The sequence below is a fragment of the Astatotilapia calliptera genome, chromosome 5 (genome assembly GCF_964374335.1).
Source record: "Astatotilapia calliptera chromosome 5, fAstCal68.1, whole genome shotgun sequence".
In the NCBI taxonomy this organism is placed as follows: domain Eukaryota; kingdom Metazoa; phylum Chordata; class Actinopteri; order Cichliformes; family Cichlidae; genus Astatotilapia; species Astatotilapia calliptera.
Window position 1 is genome coordinate 14,932,160 of NC_137426.1, and position 20,747 is coordinate 14,952,906.

General features: G+C 38.5%; 1 protein-coding gene across 2 annotated transcripts in view; it reads left to right on the forward strand.

The window, feature by feature from the left end:
- The first annotated feature begins 1,140 nt into the window (after window positions 1-1,140).
- Window positions 1,141-20,747, forward strand: part of ip6k1 (inositol hexakisphosphate kinase 1) — a 36,626-nt gene continuing 17,019 nt past the window's right edge. Inside the window, exons 1-2 of one of the 2 annotated variants that reach the window (XM_026167398.2) lie at window positions 1,141-1,413; window positions 19,625-19,872. The gene's annotated coding sequence lies outside the window, so the exon portion shown is untranslated. Of the gene's footprint in view, window positions 1,414-1,520; window positions 1,836-19,624; window positions 19,873-20,747 lie in introns of those variants that run through there. The other variant, XM_026167399.2, reaches the window with a different exon arrangement.

A 20,747-nucleotide genomic window follows, 5' to 3' on the forward strand; every position in this document is an offset into this window, starting at 1 on the left:
ATGCGTTGTTTACAGTGAGACGAATTTATGTAGTCATCCTTTTAAGTCACTCATATTTATATATATTGTGGTTTGTTCTTTATATTGGGACAGCTTTTTTGTTTGCTTTTTTATGTCCCCACCTCGCTTACAGTATCATAACATAACTACTGAACATAACTACTGTAACAAAAATAATTTCCCAAATATGGGATAAACAAAGTATTCATCACATCAAAGAATAATCATCTCATCATAACCACCCCATATCATGATTTATTTTCAAAATCTTAGCTTCTTTTATCCACTTTAATTGCAGTTTTATCAACACTGTTAGTGTAGCATCTGCAGTCAGTTAGTTCTTTAAGTGTTTATGTTTAAATAATATCAGTATTTATGACCTTAATTAATCATTAATGAATTTAAGTCATATTGTATTATTGTACTGTTATTGTTGTTGTTGCTCTTGTTGTTGTTGCCAGAGGCGTTCGAAAGGTTCAGACAACAGTTTACATAACTGTAAAGCAGTCATGTAAACGTCCCAATTTAATAAACAATGTCTACTCATTATTTTTTGTTTTGGAAACTGAAACCAATTGAGATCAAAACTAAAGACATTTCAAGGTTTTTGTAAGAACTCACTATTCGTATTTCTTTTCTTCTTCTTTTTTTAAAGTTTAAGTTATTTCTTGAATGAGATTTCTTGATTAATATGTGTTTTTTACAAGTTGTCTTTAACCTTGTGTATACCAAATATATTCAAATAACAGTTACATAACACAAAAATGTAAAGTACAAAAAACAGGAAACAAAGATAATTTGTCATGATTCTCAAGATCACCCCAGTAAAATCCCAAATATTAAAATATAAATAAATGTACTTATGATTAAATAATATAATGCATATGATTTGCATATTAAGTAAGTAAGGTAAGAACGCGAATGCCATCTAAACAAGTTCCACATCAATTATCTGCACTGTATTTATTTCTGAATAACTATTCATATATGCCTCCCTAACCCACCTCCTGTATGCCACTCCATTTGAAAATTCATGTAACTTCAGACTAGTGGTGACGTTTGGCTTGCAGCAGTTATAAAATGATTATTCCTCATGTTTCTTCCCCAGATAAAGCTTTAAGTTTATTTTTGGTTAACAATCCTGGTAAACGAAAAAAAGTCTGCAGCTTGCGAGTAGGGTCGTAAGAAACTGTAATTCCTGTTGTGACCTGAAGATGGCACTAAGCCGCCATTGTCACGCAGATGAACCGTAAAATCCAAACAGGCTGACGTTAGCCTCCTCCTGGATGTTTTTCTTCGCCGTTAAAGAGTTTGGCTACAGTAGAGCGACATTAATCAACCTCTCCAGTCTCTGAAGCACCTCCAGCGACATCTCTGCGGAGTCTGCTCCCCGTCCACTCGATGCTCCTGAAGGTGAGTAGCTATCGTGACAGCTCGGTGCCTCTCTAACCGGAGAGACTGCGTAATGTTAGCCGCTAGTGTTAGCATGCACCGCTGCTCAAACGGCAGAGTCAGACCAGTGTTTACCGTCAGAGTCCGACACTCGGAGCATTAGTTGAAGAAGAGAGGTTTTCCACTGACATGAAAATGAAACAACGGGAAGATTTATTTTAACTCTAAGCCGTTTGAAAACGAGTCTGGCTGACTTAGCTAGCTAGCATGTTGTCAGGCTAAGGTCAAGAAGCTGTCCAATCTGACAGCTAACGCTAACTAACATGGTACCGATTCTACAAACGGGATATGTAGGAGACAGCCACGCCAATAGCAGGTAACATCAGCTCCGGTTCTGACCGCTGGAAACGGGGCTGTGTCGCTCACAAGATTTCCAACAAGAGGTGGGTTCCTGAAAGTTTGGCTGGGGTAAATATGGTTTTAAGGGAGGCTGATGGAGTCTGATGGGTTGCCCAGTGTGGCATACTGGGATGGGTTGGTGGTGGTATTGCTACCTGGCATTTTATGAAGGTTTGCCCGGGTTTAATCGTAGCTTTTCTGGGTGTGATGCTGCTGCTCCACAAATGGCGACAGTGTTAGTAAATAAACCGACTCATCCGCTTTACTTCTGCTCTGTGGCGTTTCTGCAGAGGATGCGGTGGTTTCTGTGGCTCCTATGTATTTCTATATAACCAGCAGCTAACAGCCTCTTCTCAGGCATCAGTCAGCTAAGCTCAGTGATGACTGACGAGGATTCCAGGTCTTAATATAAATTTCTGATCATTACATTTCTGGTATGTAACAGTGCTGTGCAAAAGGTTTGAATGTGTCCTCATTTCTTTATATTTTGGCTTCCAAGGAGCCAGACTTTCTTGTAAATTTTTTGAAGTGATCTTGAGCAATAATAGTTCTGCTCGCTTTCTGGATTTTTTCCCCCCACTCGTTTTCAGTCCTTGTACCTGATCATTTTCAGAATATTTTTTTTGTTTCTTCAGCAACTTAAGATTGACCTATGAATCATTCAAGCATAAAAAGGGTTCTAACTCAAAGGATGAATCAGTGTTGTGTCTACGCAAAACTGTCAGCTTGGTAAAAAACCAGCAACAAAGTATATCCTTAGACAAGTGGTTAGTGGCAGCCTGTTGCATAACACATAATTTGCTCCCATTCATTTAGTCAAATCTGTGAAAATATCTAAAGATAACACAGTTTGATAGACATAAAATTGTATTTTTGCACCAACAAGGTGATTCTCGAAGCGCTATTGGCCCAAAACTATAAGACTAGTTTGTGTGAGTTTGAGTGTGTGGGTAAGCTAGAAAAATGCCCTTTTTGGAATTATTAAAGTTTCCCAATCGGAATCTGAAAAAATAACTATATTTTGGCGTGGAGAAACAATCCTACAAAGACCTGACACAAGACCTGAGAGTTCCATCTGGCGCTTCAGTTGATTCAGCTACTGTTCACTGAAGCCATGTCACAAATGGCTTTAGTGGAAGGGTGGCTGTATAAAGTATCTTAAAGCATTTTGGAGATCTTGTCAAAACTGGTATAACTGTAAATGCAGGAAAGTACCATGAAATTTTTAAACACCATGCAGCACCAACCGGAAAGCATTTGATTGGGAACAGTTTCATTTAAAAAAAAATTTTTTTTTTAGCATAACAATGATCTCAAACACACACACCATTGCAGTAAAAGCATACCTGGATAGAAAAACACACAAAGGAACACTATCAATCATGGACTGGGGTCCGTTCTTCGTACCTCGCTTACTACATCCAAGATCAAATGACATATCCAAGATCAAATCATCGCGCTAACTTTGAGCTCGCTATTCCGGTTCTCCGAACGCAGCTGTTGTTGACGATTAGTATAGCTGGATGAAGTAATGTGAGATCACTGGGTGGCTTAACAGGGGCTACGCATCGATAGTAGAAACATTGATCGGCAACCCTTTGATTGGTCGACGAAAATGTCGAAGGAGCGCGCTCGGTATTTTCCGGCAGCAGAGCAAGAACTCTTGATTGAGGGATTTCAGGAGTTTCAGAGTTTAATTAAAACGCAAGGGAACACTGCAAAGGCTGCAAAAGCAAGGAGAGAGGGCTGGCAGAAAGTTGCTGACAAATTATACTCGTAAGTAATTTAATAATAATAATAATAATGGATTGGATTTATATAGCGCTTTTCAAGGCACCCAATACGCTTTACAATACCACTATTCATTCACTCTCACATTCACACACTGGTGGAGGCAAGCTACGGTTGTAGCCACAGCTGTCCTGGGGCAGACTGACAGAAGCGAGGCTGCCATATCGCGCCATCGGCCCCTCTGGCCAACACCAGTAGGCGGTAGGGTAAATTTATTATATTATATTACATTATATCCTCTTTCACATTAGAGCCACAACAGGACCCACTAGAACATGGGAACAAGTAAAAGTGAAATATAAGAATATTCTACAGAATGGTAATATTTATCACTTATATTGCTTTTAGTCTCTTGAAAAGAGACCCTGAAATAATCTGTTTGTGTGTTTATAACAGCAACCAAGAAAAGGGCAGAGCAAAAAAAGACAGGTGGTGGTCCTGCACCCCCTCGTCAACAAGTTGGTTAAGTAAATAATACCCTCACGGGAAAATCGATATCTCTCTATGAGCACACTGTCGCGCTGAGCTAAAGGATCCTGTCTATCCCGCAATATACGCTGAATTCTGAACCCCCTCCAAAGGTCGGGGGTTCGATTCCCCTGAACAGCTACCCTGAGGTACCCCTGAGCAAGGTACCATCCCTACACACTGCTCCCCGGGCGCCCAATGGCTGCCCACTGCTTCACTGAGTGAATGGGTTAAATGCAGAGAGGAATTTCCCCACGGGGATCAATAAAGTACACTTTCTTTCTTCTTAAAGGACCAGGAATTCATAAAATCTTAAGGTATTTAAATTTAAGAAATAATGCATAAAATATGACAATACAAAAAAAGAACAACTCAAAATAAATAATCTACACTTTGACACAGGGAGTTAGTCCTTAACAGGACGCTTATGTTATGTTTCAGTTTGATTTAATGTAGCAGTGAGTGCTAAAATGATAATTGTCAAAAATAACTTTCTTCAATAAAAAATGTTCAATATTAATTTGATAGAACTCATTCCATCAATAGCTTGATAGACAGCAAAGAAAGTCTAATTATGATGAGAATACCGCTAAGTTGAACTATTCATGTGACTGGAAGAGAGTTAAAACTACAGCATGTTAGGTTGACGCACCCGCAGCACTTAATCTATGGGTCTCTGCAGCCATACAAACTGAAAGACTGATCGATGGTCTGTATGGCTTATGTAGTGAGTCATAAACACAGAACAGTGGCAGTACAGATGAAATGTTTTACAGTTGTTTAGAACCAAACTATTGTCATCTTGGGTTGTTAAGTCAGGGTAAGTGATTTGGTGGAGGTTGTCAAAGTAGCTCCTTTTCTAAATCTATGCACTGCTCTCGCTCTCTGACATGCCCTTGTTTCATCTTTTGTCATCATTGTGCACTAGGAATGTAAAAGCAACCTGTTGCCTTAGCAATGATATCCCAATATTAAACATCTAGATCACAAAAACAATTATACAGGTGTTTTTGCTAATTCTATGCTATTGCACAACCCTAGTTACTAATGCCATGGCCTTAAACATTTCTATTAGACCGCACTTCCCCAGCTATGTGTAGAAAGTTGAACATTTCTGTCTTCCTTCACTGTTACATCAAGTGTGGTCAAATTGGGCATCTGATCCAAATCTGAAATTGTCAGAATTAAGGTTTTAGTTTATAATAGATGCTTATGTTACTTCATTGAAATACATGTCGTACATGTGTCATGTTCAGTTCCTGACAGAAAATGAATAATAAACAAACCAAAATTAACCATTGTATGTTCACATCTCACTTTTAACCTTTAACAGAAGTACTGATTTGGTTTATATCATGATGAATATCAATATCAACTGATGACATAGTAATTAATTGTGGCACCAAACAGATTTGGTGTACCACCAGTCACTATCCAGGCTCATTAGGTTTTCTTGAGATGTTTAAATTTAATCAAACATCAATGCCAGATGCAGACCTTTCATATAATGTACAGTCCAAATTAAGATAATTACAAAAGACCAGTCAACAAAGAGTCAAGAAAAAGGCTTCATTGACTTCAGGATGTCAGCTCAATATGTGCAGAAAGTTTCATAATGAGAGAGTGACAGATCTTTGATCTTGTGGTACAGCTGTAACATATAACCCAGCCTTCTGCCATAAAATTCATAACACATCAAAATGAAACTTCCTTTTACAGCCTTCTGAGATTTGTCTTAGAAACATAATTTGCTGTAGCTGAATGGCTTTTTAGTTCAATGACTTTCTGAACCCTCAGTTCTCTGTGACTTCATGTGACTACTTATTTGTGGAATAAATTCTTTGTATTTATTACACGGCGTGCTGCGGGGAAAAGTCTGTTCTAACGTTTGAGTCTAAGGTTTATTTTTTAGCACCTGGCGGCTCTTTTTTACTTCTCATTCGTAAATAATCTGCTCTTTCACGTGATTCAGTTTATTTTGAAAAGTCTCAACAGGATCTTGAGCTTTATTGTGAATGGTTTATGTGGTACATAAACAAGCGGACATGCGATGGTGTTACCGTCGTTGTTGCTAACCACAACGCATAAAAACAGGCGCTTGTCCTTCCGTAGTGTGGTTATATTAAATATAAGAGAAAGAGAGAACTTTAAGAAATTAATATAGCCACCACAGTGACCATCAAAACGGTGAAAAAATATTGCCTTAAACGGTTTATTTTCCGACACCACGAAACAAACGATAGCGTAAAATGAAACGATAGACGTTTTTATATCGTCATCCAATATATATCGTTATATCGAACAGCCCTATGTTGAATGGAGTCCCAGGTGTCTCTTAATAGGCAGTAAACAAGCATTCATTCTCTGACCTCAGTTGTCTGCCTTCAGTATCAATTTTGTTTTGTCTGCATCCAGTTAAACTGTGCGGGCCTAAATTTCATTTAAATAAAAATACTAAATAATTTAAGAAATTTGAGCGCTGCATTAAAATACTGAATATAAAAGCTCCAGAGTAGAAACTTAGTTCAACAAAAGTGATTACTGACACACTAATTGGATAACTAAGGATAATTGGAACAAAATGGACTACACCTGTGATTTCTGATGAGCCTAATTGCGTGCATATGGATATGAAATTACCCGTGAACAAGGACAACATCCAAGAAAATAAACCATTCCTTCTTTTTCAGCGTGAATAAACTTTGGTAACAAACATGAAAAGATGCCTGATGAGTACTGGGGGCACATCTTTAGTCTGATGAGACCAGAATACAATAGTTTGGTTCTAACCTCACCAGGACCACCTCGGTGAAGTGCAAAGTAAAGAATGAAGGAGGGACTATAATGATATCGAGCTGCAAAAGGTGATGGGGAGATGACATTTCTAAATGGCACCATGAATATTTCTGGACCAAAATACAAGCTGACAAGGTGGCTTCCAGTCACCTGATGCCCTGTAGAAGATGCCAGAGAGAAGAGTCAAAGCAACATTGCCAAAAGAATCTGAAAGAATAAATGAATTTTTGCAACTCTGTAAGCATCTAAGAGGAGATTATCAGGGGGAAAAGTAAATAAAAGTGAAAATAAGAAGAGGGAGGAGGCAAATGGATGCAGAAAGATTCAAATCTTTGTAATAAAAGATGGACTATTTGTTTGTTGCATTGAATTCCAACTATAGGGTCTGTATTCTTAATGAAAATAAATTCTGATAAGTTTAATACATTCTTTTGTGAACTTTTTATAAAGATAGTTTTAATATCTCAATAATAAAAATAAACATTTTTAATAGATTTTTAATGCTATCAAATTTTTTTTTGACATACCCAGGCAAATAATTTTAACTAACTCTGCATTCACACAGGAAGTGACTAGAATTGATCATAGAAAGTCAATGACATTTAGCAACTTTATGCAAAAACAAGTGAGAGCGACCACCAATAACTGTAAAGAAGAAGTCATTTGACATTTCAGGTGGGGTGGGTAGGCAACTGGAGCCTGGAATGTTCATTAGTGACCAATCACTGATGAGTGAAATGCTTCATATGAGGATAAAATTAAAGGTTTAACTCATAGATGTTATGAGTAGTTTAGTTAAACTCATAGAGTTAAACCTATGAGTTTAACTAAAGAGTTAAACCTTTAGTACAAATCATGTGAATTATACCCTGGATTTTAGATACACTTTAACTCTTTGAACCTGATACTGTCTTTGGCTCTTCCAAAGATAATTTAGATGCACTCCCTCCAAAACCAACCCCCCCAAAACCTTTAGGTATTTATACTTAAGATATGTCTAGTTACCCTTAAAAGATTGTCCAGATGAACAGAATCAACTTTTGTGGGATACCCTTAAAAGCCTTTAAACACTGTTCAACACTTATACCTGTTAACTGTCTGCACCTGGCTCACAGAATTTTCCAGGAATGGTGACGCTATTTTCCAGAGAATCACTTGGTGATGATTTTGCACAATTTGATCTTTTATCTCAAAACACAATGTGTTCGAGAGCATTTTGGACATGCAAAATAAGTTATTGTTGTGGTGCTAAGAAGTAACCCTGAAAAGTTAATCCTGAAGTAACTTCGCAAATCCTGCTAAACCTGCTAAACCTGCTTCATAAATTTCAGTCCTCTGCTCTGTTTTACACAGAACTAGTTCACAAACATCAGAGTATGAGAAACCAATTTTTACCAATGCCACAAGTTTAACCATGAACTTGACATGACAGGCGTTTCAGCTGACAGACTGACATGTTGAGTTTTGGTTGCCATGTTGACACTACCATCTTGAGTTTGTGGTGAAAAAGGAGCCCATATGGTAGACGTGTGTGGTCTTGGTGGTTGTTTTGACCGATGCAAACTGACATTTCTCTGACGTCATACCCAGCCCATTTTGTGTGTGTGTGTGTGTGTGTGTTTCTCAGCAGCTGTTTGGTTGTGTTAGGGGACCCTGGAAGCAGCTGTGTGTGTATTTGTGTTTCTTCCATGTTGTAGTTTGTGATTTTTGACAATGACAGATGTGTTTTGGTTTTTTTTGGGTGGGGGAGGGTTCTTCCCATGGGACTGCATGATACTGCAAAACAGCTGGATCTACTTCCTCTGTTCTTTCCGAGCCTCCTCGTGGCATCATTATTATATCATGAACCGTTGTTCATCCTTGCCTTCTCCTTTTTTCTGGGATTGCTATTGAGAACATAGTTATGTATATGGATTGATTAATTATCTGTTACACTTAAACTGGCGTCTCTCATTTAGAAACCTGAACACTACTGGAAACCTTTTCCTGTTTGTGTGTCAGCAGTACCAGCCTCCAGCCTTTATTTAGCATCGTTTAACCTAGTCATGCTACACTGCACTGATACAACCATTCAGCAGTGAAACACAAGCTGCTGACATATGCTGAGGATGTTGATGGTGTCTTTTGGGGATTTTTCTAGAATGTTTCTCCTCATGGAACTGCACTAAAGAGGTAAGGGGTGAGAGATGGGATCCTGACAGTTGTAAATGGTATAGTTAATTGTTTGTGGTGGTAAAAAAGACAACAAAACGTTTTAAAATGTTTTTATGGTTTTATATTATCCAGTGTGATGTCATCAAACGTCTTTCTGGAACACACAACTAATGATGACATACGGGGGGAGATCTCCCTGTCATCTCCCTGTGTGAAACTGCCTGATTCAGTTTAAGCGTTGTTTTCAATAGATTGCATAGTCAAAAAACTCACTCCCATTTTTTCTTGTTGCATGTTGAAGCTGTACTTGGAATCTTGTTAAGATCCAACCATGCAAAATCAGATTTTTTTTTTTTTGCCGTTTTTAAGTGGTCTTAAACCTTTGCTTGGGACTCTTGTAGAGGACATAAAGTCAGAGATGGAAACAACAAGGAGCAGGTGCATCTAGTACAGGTAGAGCTGCTGCAAAAACCCACAGAGCTCAGCAGCCTGTTCTCTGATTGGATAGTTAAATTTGTGATTGACATGACATTGGCCAATCAGATGAAATTAAGAATAACAGGGTCAAAATTCGTACTTGTAACTTGAAGCTTGAGTGCAGAGTTTCACACGTATTTTTTTAAGTAAAAGATTTGTGTGTGGACGTAAGTCCACACACAAATCTTTTTTACGCACACACAAATTCTTTTTACACATACAAATCTGTTTTACACACACAAATTCTTTTTACACATACAAATCTGTTTTACACACACAAATTCTTTTTACACATACAAATCTGTTTTACACACACAAATTCTTTTTACACATACAAAACTGATTTACAAGTACAAAATATTTATGACCACAATTTGAGCCCATACAGGGGCCCTTACAGTGTTTTAATCAAAGACTAATTGTTGATTTTGTTGCATAAAGCTACTTCAAAGAGTCAGCTACTGTTCTGCCTGCATCATGGGAAGCTTACTTGTGTAAACAAGGGCAAAGAGAGGCGTGCGCTGCTATAGGCAATAGGCAATTCACTGCCATTTAACGTATGATTTTATTGTCAAATTATGTTATTATTATTATTATTATTTTTTTAAATTTTGTTAAATGTCTCTTAAGCATTTATTTTAGTTTTCAATTTTGGGGTGTAGGTTATCCTTTATTGTGATAGGACCGTGGAGAGAAGACGGGAAGGATGGAAGAGATACACCTTGGTGAAGACACACAACATAGGGCCTGGTGGATTCAAACTTAGGCCCTATAATAGTCTTACAGCATATGGGTCACCTGCTCAAACCAGTGAGTTATATTGGCGACCTAGTTTTCAAGTTTGACTGTTGCTTGAGTGGTCTCATTTTCAACTCCTGCCGTTTAATAATTGGACCAATAGGTAAAGGAGCTTACAAAGAAAAGCGTCTGGACTTCTTTGCAAGCTTCTTTGACTACGATGACCTGGATGACTGAGAACCTTCACAGACAATTGGACCAATAATTGAGTTGCCAACAACATGCCTAGTACATGCTACAGGACATACTGTGTGGAAATAGCTGCGTGACCTGTGTGGATAGTGTGTAGCAGGGAGCATCCATCTTTGTAGTTGTAAAAACAGTCTGCACATTGGCACAGTCTTTAGATAGAAGTCCTTCCTGTATTGTGTCAGAAGTGTGTATTCTCATGTTCATGTCCGTTGGATAAAATGTAGAAAGTTCAGAGATGCAGCACGTGTGTCCTTATAGCTAAACAGTAAGAAGTCCACTGACAGGAAACACTTGTTGGTTTTCTCCTCTTGGTTGGCCATTAATCTGTTTTTGTTGTGAGGTGATTGCTTTGTAGTGGGTTATGAATTGTGAATAATTGTTTTTCTCACATTGTATTTATTAAAATTGTGGAATGATATTTCTTTAATGATATATTATTTTTATTATCAATGGGAAAGTGGGCAAAAATGTCAGTTGGCATGTTTTGGCCTTTGAAACAGACAGGGTATAAGGTAGGGCTGCACGATTCATCGTTAGAAAATCGCGATCTCAATTCATACTTATGTGCGATCTCATTTCCAAATGACAACGATTTATAATTTTTTTTTTAAAAAAGACGACGACGATTGTACTGCATTTTGATCCGGGACATAATCTGCATGAAAACAAGCGCTCACTCTTCCTGCTCAACAAATGACAAGGGCGGAGCCTTATACCACGTGATACAGAAGCTGTGCCGTGTGATGCTAAAATTAGCAGGGAAAAAACAACGGAGAGCACGTCAGGGATGACGAGAAAGTGACAGGAGAAAATCCGTCCCGGTCAACCACCCAAACATCAATAACGGGAACCTTATACAGCGCTTTTCCCATACCCGTCGAACTTCCGCAGGCACAAAGAAATTACGGAGGCCATCACTTATCACCTGACCAAAGATATGGCTCCCATCAACACTGCAAAACGAGGGATTTAGGAAAATGATCAACACCCTAGACAAACGCTACACAGTGCCGTCCCGCAACTATTTTTCTATTGTTGCACTACCTGCTCTATATACGCAGCGTCGAGCAACGGTGGAGACGGAATTTCAAGCAGTACAACATTTTGCGGCAACAACAAAACGTGAGACATTTGTTGTTTTTATGTTCAGTCTCAACTGTTACGAAGTTGATGTGCAGTTAATAAGTGCAATAAATATTTATATTGGAAAAGAAAATCGTGAGAGAATCGTGATCTAAATTCTAAGCAAAAAAAATCGTGATTCTCATTTTATGCAAAATCGTGCAGCCCTAGTATAAGGCTTTGCTTGAAACTTTGATTCCCACTTGTGTTTGTGCAAATGAGTCATTAAAAGCAGTTAATTTTACTAATAAAAAAAGCAGATAGTAGTCAAATAGCTTTTAAAAAAAGACCTTTCGATTTAGGTTCGACTAAAGCCACAGATTTGCATACATACTGGTAAGCCATCAGCACTGGCAAAGGAACCAGATTTGTTCATGCATGGTTAATTCTGTATTTTCCACAGTGACTTTTACTTTTTCGATTTGGAGTATAGCTAGGGGGCCTCGTGGCTGTTTTGTTTTTTGTTTTGTTTTTTCATTGGAGGTGTCTGTGTGTGTGGTTTTTTTTTTTTTTTATGAATATAATGGTTAAATCGTGTAGTGGATCAGACAAAATCAACCTCCCGATAAAGGAAATGATGAGGACATCTGACGAGCTGACTTTCTGTTCTGACATTTTGACTTTGTTGGTTTCCTTCTTCAGTGTCAGAGAAGCTGCAGCAGTGATCGGTAGGTGTACTTAGTGTTTGTCATGTCAGCTGTACAAATATGTTGAGTTAAAGAGCCAATTTAGCAGCAGCCTCTACATCTACATTTACATTTGTCAGTGTTCTTGGCTGTTTGTCTGTCGCCATTAGCCTCGTTCCAGATGAATGGCGCCTTGCCTGGAACGCAGACAAGTGCAGGCAGCGGCTGTAATCAAGATGTACAGTTCACAAGGAAGTCGAAGAAACTTACTTCTGGTTCTGCTCCAGATTTAAATGAAGTTATCGGCTTGGTCGTTTCAGCTTGTATTCAGCCTCCAGTAGCGCCATACTTTAGTAAAATGGCATACAGGCTGTGTTCATGGTTAGACATCCCCATTACTCAACTATTTCAAATTAGATTTGCCAGAACTAATATAAGGCAGCCCCATATGGAACAGAAATATATGTATAAAGGAAATCTATTATACCCTGCAGTGTCATGCTAAGACTTACTGCTGAAAGTAGCCACTTTTTTCAGTGTTCTTACTATATATCTAACATTTGGAATTAAAAGACAGATCTCACATTTCTTTTAGGTTAGATGGTTATCAGTTTGTTGCTGTCCTTCTCAAATCATAAAGTTTTAAAGTAATTCAAAAATCTACCAGTACAGTGTAGAATCTCTAAAATTAAATTAGTACTATACAGCTTCTCTTAACTCTCATTATGCTGCGATCTAACTGAACTATCTAAACCAATCAGGTCCTCATTTACATTAGAGGCCAGGCATTTTTTTTATCATGCACTTGGTAAAGAACAAGTAGCAACATCTGCAATTTCTCTAGAAGCCACTTGAGGTTATTTCCAAAAATGAGTCATAGACCCCCATGTTAAAATGCCCAAATTTAGAGCATCAAAAAATTTGTTTACAGCCTGTTTAAAAACAGTGTTTTAGGTCTTCAAAATGTGGTGTCCAGAATATTTGACTGAATGATAAAATGTTTTTCAGCAACAGAAATGACAATAAATATGCCAGTAAACTGTTGGTTGCAAGATGTTAAGCCACCCACCACAAACCGGCACTGCATTGCTTACAGGCGGCATGGTCTCTTCATCTCGATCTGTGATGTCAACAAACAAGGCAGAGAGAAGTTAAATGCCGCATAAATTACATTACTGGGCAGGAACATCCCAAGTCTAGAAACCAATGGGTGATGTCACAATGTCCTTTTTATACACAGTGTTTGGTAGAGTAGCTGCAGTGCCTGGCTCCAAATACTCCAGGTGGCTTGATCTCCTTTAAGTTGTTGTTTTGTGTAAGTTTGAATGACATCAGACATGCGTCTAACTAAAATAACCTTTTTGTCATGTGACCACTATTAATCCCACCGGTAAAGCTCTGACTGGCTGGCTTCCTAGAACATGGTTGTGAATATGTGGTTGAATTTCCAATATGTGGTGGCGATGATAGATTAATGACTCCCTGACCTTTGCTGCATCTTGGGAATGTTTCCACCAGTATGATTATAATCTGATTGCCTCAGGCAGTTTAATGCAGGTACAATAGATATGTTTGCTTTCTAAACTTTTTCAGTCAACTCTGCTGAAATAAAGGGTTTTATAAGGTGAGAGAGACCTTGGAAAACCTGAATAGGACTAAAGCTAGTTGTGGAATTGACTACATTTATTTAGGTGGGTATTGATTAATCTTCCCAATAAGGATTAGCTGGTTACCCCTTGTCTCTCTTCTTTTTGGTGCTTTTTGAATCAGCAAATGCAGTTTCAGGAGATAACATGTTTTAAACGTCTCTGAGTAGATTAGATCGAGAAGTTCCTTCGTTATGTAATTTGCGTCTCAGACAGTTTAGCTGTGTCTCCTATTATTCTTTCTGGGTGTTTTTACAGCACCGTGCCAAACTTTTCTGTGTCCAGGCTGAAGACGGGTCCAGGAAAAATAATTCTTCCCTTTAACCCTGCTGGATGTGCTGTGTGTCCAAACCACAGCAAGCACCCACCGCTCTTTGCTGAACCACGTCACAGCATTAAACTGACTAAAATAGAGGACGGCAGCAGTAAATGCAGCAGTTTTAAGAACTGATCTATGTTCAAGAAAAGATTGGTTAAAGAAATCTCTTTAAATAATCTCTTCTTTCTATGTTATAATCATAGATCCTTTGGTTATAACCTGGAAGATGCAGATGCAGATCCTAAGTTGATGCTAAAATGCTTGTTTAATAAGCTGCATCTATAAAAAAATTTTGGACAAACCTGCTAATTAGTGCTACATAACAAATTAATTAAATCCTTATACTTCAATAACCAAAACAGAAGCATCAAAATCTTTTGGAGGTTTTTACCACAAGGCAGGCCATATTATTTCAGATAATTATATGAAAAATGATTCAGAAGCAACCAGCGGCACAGAAGGGGTCTAGTCCAACAGATGTCCCATTCAGATTGATGGAAGTGAAGCATATCAGACACCTTCCAGCTCAAACAAAACTACTCTCCTAACTCCAGTATCCATATTTTCGAAGAATAGAAAAATAAATAATGAAATCCCCTGTACAGTTGTTATGAAGGGTGAAACTATCCACAGAAGCCTAAACTGTTTTTTGTACCACTCTATAAACATGTTTACTTCAGTTGTTTTAACATGGCAGTCTGTAGAGAATCGTTCTCTTTTGAAGCCAGCCTCAAATGGTCATTATAGGAATTGCACTTTTTGGTTACCCAGTGGTAACCAGTAACACACCTGTGTAGACCAGAGCTCATCTTTTTAAACAAACTTACACCTATTATCTAAAAAATAACACAGCTAGAGTTGAAAGCCGATTAAGTAAAAATATCAGCGAGTCCAGTTCTGATCACAAATGTTGGTGGTTTAGCTCATTTACCATTATTGATTAGTGCTAGAAACTCTTTTAACTCTTTGTTAAAGCTTGAGTTAAATTAATTGTTGATCTAAATTTAAAAAAAGTTCATTCATGATGTGCTCAGCCTTTTATTGGATCACCAGTGTTTGTATTTATTTATATAACTAGAATAATTCACTTAAAAAGACAAAACATTCTAATCTATGCATAAAAACAGACAAAAAAAAGAACTAAAAATGTAAACAGCAAAGTTGTTGTTGTTGTTGTTGTTTTTTCTTTTTAAAATTGGTTTTGATTCTGCATGAGCAGTTTTATGTCAAGGTAAATGACTAAATAAAGTTCATTTAGATAAATTTTCAAAACTAACTGCCCAAATATGTGCTGAGTTTGGTACAGCTGTCTTTTCACTGGACTTGCACAACCGTTTAAATCCATCAACAAGGTGCCGAGTTGTGTCCATCTACTCTTAGGTATTCCTGGAAGTCCTTAATTGGCTCTCTCATCTCTAACTTCATGAAGGACATGAGGATTCCCACACACACAAACACACCGTCACTCAGTCAGAAATAGCAGTTTAATCAGCGTTCGAAATAGCAGCTTAACCAATCAACGTTGCTGAGTCGTAGTGAGCCTGCAGCGTTGTCACATTAATGGCTGGTGATGTAGGCTATACTCACAGAGATCCTCTAAGCTGATTGGCTGTCTGCTGGAGTTATTCACCACACCTGGCATGACACAGGGGGCTGATTAGAGATGGAGTTATTTGTTTGGACTGTGGAAAAAATTCAGCACCTCCTCCTGGAGTTTGCTACAGTGACAGATGATAGACAGAGCACCAACGACACACAGCAGACAATTATTTCTGAAAATCCTCCAGACTGTCACATATCTTTTCTGTCTAATCAGAGCCACATGTAGAAAGTATACATAGATACACAAAACCATATGAAAACAACACACAGCCTTGATATGTCCATCAGAGCATTCGCCCTCTTTCCTCCTGTCTTGGATTCCCACCCAACCTCTCTTCCTCCAAGCTAACATCCCTCCCTCCCCGACTTTCTACCCACACCTCTTCCTTCCCAATCTCCTTCATTCCTTCGTGCATTCCCTACCGTTGCGCCCTTCCTTTTCACAGAATGACACAGCAAATCACTAATCCAAGTTGTACTAAAGCTGTAGAAACTTCTGCATTATATTTTACTGTGCAGATCTCAGACAGATGAGGGCTGAAATAGGGAAGGAGACAAAAAATGGGGGATTTGAAGGGAAGGAGAATGATAAGAAAGAGGAGCGGGAGTTGACCTTGATTTTGTCCCCCACCCAGCTCAAACTGCTTACAAGACACTGCTCGGTGGACGTACACCTATTGTTTTTCTGCTGGGGATTCACCTTGGATGCATATAGAGCTACTAACAGAGAGCAGACCACCAACCAGAAGGGTCAACAAACAAGGGGTATAGCGACACTGTCTTTCATTGTTGATATAACAGTCTCCTTTTAATCAATTCAAGAGTTTAAATTACATGATAAGACATTTGTTAGAGGTGTGTTTGCAGCTGTATTTTGAATGGATCCATCTGTTTCAGCGTATTCATCACTCTAAAGTACAAAGATGCACAGTTGAAATGGTGTAAAGCTGCCAAAAATACAGCAGCACTAGTCCTATTAATAATAAAATTACAATATTATAATTATAAGAACATTTTTCAAAAAAAAAAACATTTTTCATTTTTCAAAAGTCATCCAGTCTTGGTTAAAAAAAGGACACTGCAATTTCTGGTTCAAAGGGATAGGTTTTAACAGTAATTAACATTCAGGATGTACGTTACTTTTGCATGCTAAAGTAATGTAGCAATTTAGTTATGATATTAAAAAAGTAGTCACATTTTTTGGACCAAATAAATCTAACGCATCTTGAATGACAATTTTGGAAAATTCAAAGTTAGGATTATTTAATGTTTTCTTTTCAAACTGTTGGATTGTAGCAGTGGAAAGTTAGATTTGAATCATCAGGACGAGTTCACCAATCCCAGGACAGAACAGATGTGGCCTGATGTTTGTGTTTTGCTTCTAATGTTAGAATTCATTGCTCATGGGGAATACTGTTTACACTCTGTGTGTGTAAGGTTTTGTGTGAGGGTTTCTGTGTGTGTGGCTGTGCACTCCAGCCTGTATCTGAAGCTCACGCTTGGTCGAGGTTGGATCGTGACTTGAGAACAGGCTGTCCCATCGTGGTTCAATTTGTGCGCTGTGTGGTGAGCAGTTGTGATCCACTCCTGTGATGTGGGCCCAATGCGAGTGCGTTTTAAGCTGAAGGTATTTCTTACCTTGATGACATGTTAGATGTTTGAGGTTTTCAGGATTTTTGGTAATCGCCGGGTGTCTGTAGCTTCTTACTCAAACATCTCGCTTGTAGGTTTTCCCTCTTCTGTTTTGTTAAATTACAGAAGAATTGAAGTTATGATAAAGTCACAATAAATGCCTCTCAGACTGACGCTGGATCCTGAACAGTAGTTTAACCTCTGACATGTTTATGAACAGGACTTTTATCATGGTGGTTAAAAACAAAGTCTGGTTTTGTACTGTTAAAGCTGTGTTTATGCTGTAATTGCATAAATCCAAACTGGTGTTTATCGTTACTGGCAGCATCCACATTTCTCTCACAGGCTCTCATGTATTGAGCTGAATGTCTGCACAGGGCTGCAAGCGGCAGTTTAAAATTTTTTTTTTAAATTGATTATTCTGCTGATTTTATTATAGACACCATCATTATGTGCAATGACTATACACCGCGTTTTCAGTCTCCTGGTGCTATAGAACATGTGGTATAGCGCAAAAAAAGTCTGAGGGGCAGAACTGGCCTGCAGATCATCCCAATCTGGCCTCTAACATCCTAAGAATAAAATTAAACCGTATCAGCATTAATCATTTAAATCTGAAACAAAAGTTCCCCCTGATTCCGCTACCCTCAGAATCAACTGGGTTGTTTTGTTTTTTGTTTTGTTTTAAATGGCCTTAACAGGAAAATGTATTGATCTCTGTTAAAACTAGATAACACAGACTATTTTACTGTAATTTTTTTGAGCCAGGACAGACATTTGGTTTTGTTTGTTTGTTTGTTTGTTTTTGTTTTTTGGTCTTTTTGCTTTGCTTCACATAACAGAAAAAAAATGAGAGCTACATTTTAAAGTACTAACGGTCACATCTTGTCACGTCATGGATTTAACAGTCTTTGTTTAGAAAAACAAGCCTTTGATTTTATTTTATTCTACTGAGCAATGTTTTTGTGAATGAGAAAATAATCCTCAATCATAATGTACATAATGTATTAGTGTGGAGCACTTAAGGAAAATCAGTACGGTATCTTTAAACAGAGATGTTCTTTTTGGGGATGATCCTTCAGTAAATGGACTTCATCGTGTCAATACTTAAACTTCCTGACAGAAAAGGTTCAGAAGTGAAGAAATAATTATGGAAAATGCCACAGGAGTTGCCCATTATATATTTGTATTTATTATACTTTAAAAAAAATTATGAGAGAGACATCAAAGCATTCACACTGACCAAAAGAGCTAGTCTCTTGTTCTCCTGTAAAATTGACTTAATCTCCCCCCATCATAACCAATTCTGATAATTTCATCTGCTTTTGTAGATTATTTCAGGATTATTCCGTTGTGACTCTGGAGACAAACATTCATATAACAATATGAGAGTGTAGGCTATACTAGTTGTTGTGGTGTTTACACATATAGAAACAGATAAGAAATAACCCAGCCAAGCAGAGATTTATAGATTAAAACACAACAAAAAACAACTGACTGGAAGGTCTCCAGATATATGAGATGACCACTTAGCAGTATGATGTACACGGTTTCTATAGCCAGTAATAAAACTTAAAGTACAATGTTATTAACAGGATTTTTCTTATCCCACTCATTGAGACATAAAACGCGTGCGTGCATGTGTGTGACAGTTTGGTGGAAGCTGATGTGCTGAAGCATTTGATGTCAACTGTTTGTGGCAGCTTGTCCAGGAAATGCTGTTTTATAAGGCGAGTTCAGATTCACTTGATTGGAGTTGTTGTAAATGAGAACATTGGGGGGGTTTTTTTCCTCAAGAACAATCTAATACATTGTTTATGGGATTTTTTTTTTTCTTTTTTCGTCTTCCTAGAAGGATACTCCCAGTCCTCCACTTCCAATGAACTCCACGTTTAAAGATATAAAAGCTATTCATAGGGTGTGACAAAAGCTGATGAGCCGAGGCCAGTGAAAAAGTATATTGTGCAAGTTGACAGCCCAGCTTCTGACCCATTAGAGCTGATGTCATGTTTTTATCAGTCACAGAAATGATGTGAAGAAGTGAAATATTTGAAGAGAACTGTCACTAACAATAGTCGTTGTTTTTTTTTGTTTGTTTTTGAGTCATCACATTAAAGAAAGCCAATTCTCCCCACACAAAATAACACTGTACACCTTAAATGAATGCTTAACTATTACAACTGACATTGTGTCATTTCCTATCTTTTCAGGAAGTGGTGACCCTGCCTAACTGACACCCTGCTTTCCCTGCCGTCCCCCCATCTCTGCCCCCCAGCCCCGTGTCCTGATTGGATCTCCGTGGTGCCGGCGGTGGATTGGAGCACTCTGATTGGGGGCTTTGCGAGGTGGTTTTTCGGTCTGGCGCCGCCTCCCCCCGGGGCCGGCGTGCGCTCCCAGCAGCCCGTGGTGCCCTGCGCCCCCCCGTCCCCGTCACTGCACACCCGAGCCCATGCCCAGGGTACGATCAAAGGATGAGTTTTTAGCATTCACACCTGTAGTTCAGTTTCCTCTCTGTGCATCAAAGCAGACATCTCATCAAAACCACTTCCTTGTTTTTGCCCCTATTAGCCTGAGAGTTGTGAAGATGAATTCACCAGTGTAGACTGAAAAATTCACAACGAAGAAAATGTGAACCATTTAAAAATACAAAGCACAAACGTATACCGCAGTAGAAATGACTAAAACGTTTTAGCCCATTCAGACGGTTTCAGTATAAATGTGGCCCCTGATGTTCATGTAAACAGCAAGGACAAGAGGTGGGTGTCTCTCTTGGCTATTTGCCACGGCTGTCTGAGTTAATGAAGGTTGATTAAACCTTTTTTCCAGTGTTATGGTTCACTGTGTTACCCTAGCAACCAGTTAAACCACACCAATGTAATCACCGAAGGATCTAATTACTGAATTATCCGCCTATTACTCGGCTCTTTCTGCAAAAACTCCCTCTATTAGGAGCTCATCAGTCTCAAAGTTTGATATCAGAGCCGATGTATTACCCAATATTTTAACCAAACCTGCTGCTTATATGGTGTCATGTTCTTAACATTTTATATTTAACTTTGTTACATGTTTATAATAAATTTATGGAGACTGGGTCCTTCTCTAGATTGATTTGAGGTAGCTGTTGCTCAGACAGTAGACCATCTCCTTCAGTCCTCTTGGCAAAGTTATATACACACACACACACACACACACACACACACACACACACACACACACGCCATCAAGTGCGGGATCTACCAAGGAGATGCTCCGTCCCCACTGCTGTTCTGCATAGGCCTGAACCCCCTCAGTGAGATCATTGACAAGACTGGCTACGGATACCGACTACGGAAC